At 44.2% G+C, this 5102-nt stretch overlaps 1 pseudogene; it reads left to right on the plus strand.

Moving 5' to 3' along the window:
* Window positions 1-2983: 2983 nt before the first annotated feature.
* Window positions 2984-4049, plus strand: LOC149338841 (uncharacterized; annotated as a pseudogene).
* The last annotated feature ends 1053 nt before the right edge of the window (window positions 4050-5102 follow it).

Raw genomic sequence — 5102 nt, forward strand, 5'->3', positions numbered from 1 at the left:
AAGCCAATTCATGCACTGGAGCTACGAGGAAAGTCTGAAACCCTCATCTTGGACTCAATGAGCTGAGCCAGCCAGAAAGAGCATCATTTGTAACAACCACTTTCCTCCTCTAGGGTCACCTGCTTTTATTTAAGGGGCCGCCAGCTAGCCACCCAAAACAGCCACTCCTCATTAGGGAACAAGCAGCACTCCTTTGCTAAGGCGTGGCACCGACCTGCTCCCAACTACCCTTCGGAGAGCTGGCTTTGCACTCGTGGGCAGTGTCCGTGTCCGGCACCAAGATTGCAAGGTCTGTAGTACCTGGGACAGTCTGCCTACCCCGGTCTCCCATGGCTCAGGTGTACCCACTTGGGGAAGGATTGAGAGGAGGCTTCAAGGCTGTGTGTCAGCTACGAAGCCTATGAATCTCAATCGAGGTGCAAGCCTCATCTGTGACGAGGTGCCAGGTGGAGCCTCACAGGTGCTGCATGTGAGCAGCCCCGTTGAGTGCTCTTCCACAGGGGAAGGTGTGGTCAGTGGTCGTGAGGCAACTGTGCCAAAAGCTGCAATCTTGACCATGTGCATGCAAATGAGGCTGCAAACACATTATCTGGTGGGGGCAGCAGCAAGATTTGTCTGAATGGCACATTTGATAATTTTACTACCTTTAAGAAATGCTTAGATGGCTGGTGTATAGAGGAAAAGCACCATTCGATGCAGAATCTAAGGAGTACGAGTTCTTGAAGATTACTTATTGCTGCAGTCATGCAATGGTATTGGATGTGAAATATTTCTTTGGTTGGCTCTGTGCAAGACACCATCTCTGCACTACAAAATCACTCAGCGGAAAACTAAGCACAATCATGACCTTGGTCATTAGAATCTTTATCCAAGCCAAAGACTTCTGAACAGTACCAAAAAAGCTGAACTCGTTGATGTAATTAAATGTAAAGTTTCTCTAAAAGAGTTCAATGAAATGGGCCAACAGAAAACAGGCAAAACTGTAACTACAAATGATGTGTACATTTTCAAAAAAATGTATTCTGCACCAGTTCCGAACCAGGAGCCTCACGGGCAAATGCCAGTTCAACATATAGAAAGCTTAACTGAGAGAAATCCAATTTTGATCATTCATTAGGAAAAAGATCAGAACCATAAGGTGCAGTTTATTTTGTTCCAAACAAATGAGATGCGTAAAATGCTTGAAAAATATCCTGAAATTATATTTGTAGATGGGATATATACAGTCAATATTGAAGGTTATGTTCTGTGCTCGATCCTAATTGAAGATGGCCGTGGCCATGCACGGTGTGTCCGCTAGGCATTTGTACAAAATGAAACTACTGGAATCAACCGGGGCATGTTCCAAAAGTTTATATAGACTTTAATTCATTCGTTGTAGCAGCCTGTAAGGTGGTGATAATAAAGACATGAATGAGTTGTGTATCCCTAGCAGTTTTCTCCTGAAGAGTAAAGTTTTACTATGCACAATGGCACGTGCTTAACTCCTTCCATAGAAATATTAATGGCAAGGCAAAGCGGCAAGGAAAATTACCAATTCCACTTTTAAAGCCTTTAGTTTATTCTCAAACCGATCAGGAGTACACTGACAGGCAGAATTCTCTTTGTAATGCAGCTCCTGCTGGATTCCTTTCTTATTACATGCAGCAGTGGGACACAGCCAGAGAGATGTGGGTGCATGCTTACAGAAAAGAATCTTCCGACCCTAGGAAATAATACTAACAACTGAAGTGAGAGCCATTAACACTGACACGGCCTCTCTACAGTTTGCTAAGATGAAAGAAATGGAGAGTAACGTCAATGTAAATTGCACAGACTCATTTCAAATGAAACTGTTGAATACTTCCATATCCGGAGCAAAAAATAAAATCCTCAAACAGTATGAAAAGTTTAAAACTGCAAGTTACCAGGTCAACTCGCTGCTTAACTCGTATTCTGTGACTTTAGGAAGTAAGGACTGTAATGTGAGTAAAAATCTTTGCAGTTGTACGTGTAGTTTCTGCAGCCAGTATGGCTTGTCATGTGCATATATTATGACAGCCCGGGTCATCTGCAAGACAAGGATTGTTCGATGTAGCATGCATCCCAGACAGATGGCGAAAGGAGCATTTCCTAAGCGAAAGCTGCATGGCTTCAAACATTAACCCGGCAGTAACGAACAGAATTCAGGCACCTTCTTGTGCTAAGCTAGATACTCCACAAAAGATATTCTGTTGGGTGTATATAGAACTTCAAACTATGCCTAAGACTGTTGCGAATATTGCATCCATGGGTAGAGAGAAAGAAAGAGTGGAAAGCGTCTCGACCATTAAGGCAATTGCAAGGCAGACCATTGGGACATATGCAGAGCACAGTCACACTAACATAAATTTGCAAGGCTTAGCAAATCAAACAAGCCTGCCAGTTCAAGCAAGCCCCATAAATACAGGAAACGATTCTGGGAGCACTAAGCCTGTAGTACCTGTTGCTAATGCCAGAAGAGGGTGTCCTAAAGAAGTGAAAGCCACTAAGTTGGTGTTTTCAGTGCAGCATAATAGAACAAGCCGGGCTTCCATTAAAGCTGATATGTTGAGACTCTACAAGAGTTACCAACTATCTGACAAAGACCTACAAGATATTGTACGACATGCTTCACTGAAGGACAGTCAAATATGCCCAGTATTTGGTTCACAAGAAATTTCCTCATATAGGAGAGTTTCAAGACATTTTACTGAACAAGGGCTACAGTTTTCTCAAGTGAAAGGCCCATCTGTTCACATCTTTCATGCTTCCAACCCAGAGAACTGGCTTACTGTCACTAATGCAGGTGCACCCTTAAATACCGTATATGTGTATGATTCTCTTGATCAAAATATTCCCCATGATGCTATTAAACAGATCTGTAACATATTAAAGCTGTCATCTGCAACATTGGCCATCAGCACCACACCCCCACAAAAACCAAGGCCTCACTTTAGACTGTGGCATGTTTGCAATTGCTAATATGTATTACAAGAAACTGTCGTACATTATTTCTGATGACCTGGGCCATGCTTCAAGGCAGAAGTAGTTCAGGAGCTTGACATGCCCGACACGTTCTACACCACTACAACAGAGGAGAGCCCAATCCCAGAGGCCAAGGTGCGGCAGCTGGACACGCTTGTCCGCTACTTCTGTGCTAACACTGAAAATGTTGTGGTGGAGCATCTCCAGTTCTTTCATTTGGGCCACGCGACCGCTGATGAGCTATTTTCCTGCATTGAGAATGCCCTCAGTGACGTTTACAAGAACATGATTACAGTGACGGCCCTAACGTAATGAATAGCCTTAAGCGAAGGGCAAAGAAGGAAGTGAGCCCTGATATGGTTGACATCGATAAATGCGGCCTCCACAAAGCTCACAACGCTTTTGCTGCTGCACTGGATGTGTTCAGTGTGGAAGTGGAGTCTCTTGTAACTGATGACCACTACTATTTCAAGTTTGCCACGAGGCATGCGGACATGAAGGAGCTGCTGAATGATCTAGGACTGCCCGAACTAGAGTTTTTGCGGCACGTGAACAGCAGATGGCTGAGACTGCATCCTAGTGTTGAGCGAGTGCTAAAGTCATATGATGCCCTCATGGCACTCTTCTCCAAAGCTGAAGAGCCAAGGTGTTCATCTGTGACGCACAGTCGTGTGCCTGCTGCGTTTTGTGACAAAACACTGCGAGCAAAGTTGTTTTTCCTTCAAAACGCTGCTCAGATATTTGACAGATTTCAAACGCTCTTCCAAAGCAAGGACCCTTTCTTGCATGTTTTCTATGACACGATATTGCTTCTTGTGAAGCTGGTCCTTGGGAGGTTTCTGCGCCAACAGTCATTTGCAGGTGCTACTGACTCGCAGCTATAGGAACTTGATGTACAGACCTCTCAAAATTGAAAGGCAAAACCTGAAACTGGCCTGGACATGGAGCAGTCAATCAAACTGTGGAATCCTACTGAGAAGAAGGAATGTTACATCAAGGCAAGAGCCTTTTACATAGCTTGTGCAAAGTACCTGATCGTGAATACAACTGCACGGCTACTATAGTCCTCTAAAAAGTCAACAATAAAATTCTAACAAGGAATGGTTTCAGGCAGGGAGACACTATCTCGCCAATGCTATTCATGGCCTGTTTACAGGAGGTATACCGCTGCCTTAATTGGGAACAGTTGGGGATAAGACTTAATGGAAAATACCCAAGTAATCTAATAGTAATAAGTCATAAGAAAAGTGGAAGCTAACGAAAAGTGTTCGCCTTAAGTTAAGAACAACGCAGCAACGTATAGAAAGAAAAATGATAGGTGTAACGTTAAGAGATCGGATGCGAGCAGAATGGGTGAGGGAACAAACTCGTGTTAATGACATCTGAGTCGAAATCAAGAGGAGGAAATCACCTTGGGCAGGGCATGTAATGAAAAGGCAAGATAACCGCTCGTCCTTAAGGGTAACGGAGTGGATTCCAAGAGAAGGCAAGCGTAGCAGGGGGCAGCAGAAAGTTATGTGGGCAGATGAGATAAAGAAGTCTGCGAGGATACGGTGGCCGCAACTGGCAAAGGACAGGGTCAATTTGAGAGACATGGGAGAGGCCTTTGCCCTGCAGTGGGTGTAGACGGGCTGATGATGATGATGGTGTAGCGGGGGCATCCGAGAGGATGGGTCAGGGAGGGCTGTGCCCTACCGCGTTTGGCCGCATTACCCTGGTCCACCTCACGAAGTACCCTCCCAAATAAAAAAAAGGGATAAGAAAACAGGGACCAGAGCCCTCCCAGCCTCTTTTTTTTTTCATTGCAATTATTTTTTTAATTCAATATTTATCACTTGGGTGATTACAATTATGCTTGGCGTTGATTCTCTGCCTTGATCTCAATACAACCATTGCTTGGTGGCATACTGGTCTGGGACTGACTGAACAGGCGAGATGACGCCGCCAATGAAGAGCATTCCATATACAGTCACTGACAAATTTTTCGGACCTGGCACGAACCGAAAAACAGTCGAAATAATAAAACACTCCGAAAAATGTATGAACGTTAAAAAAAAATTGGGCTGTTGCAAAAAAAGCAAGCTTGAAAATTCACAAGCCACACCGTTTCTAACATG

Source organism: Amblyomma mixtum, chromosome 6 (genome assembly GCF_055824585.1).
Source record: "Amblyomma mixtum isolate Tamu chromosome 6, ASM5582458v1, whole genome shotgun sequence".
In the NCBI taxonomy this organism is placed as follows: Eukaryota; Metazoa; Arthropoda; class Arachnida; order Ixodida; family Ixodidae; genus Amblyomma; species Amblyomma mixtum.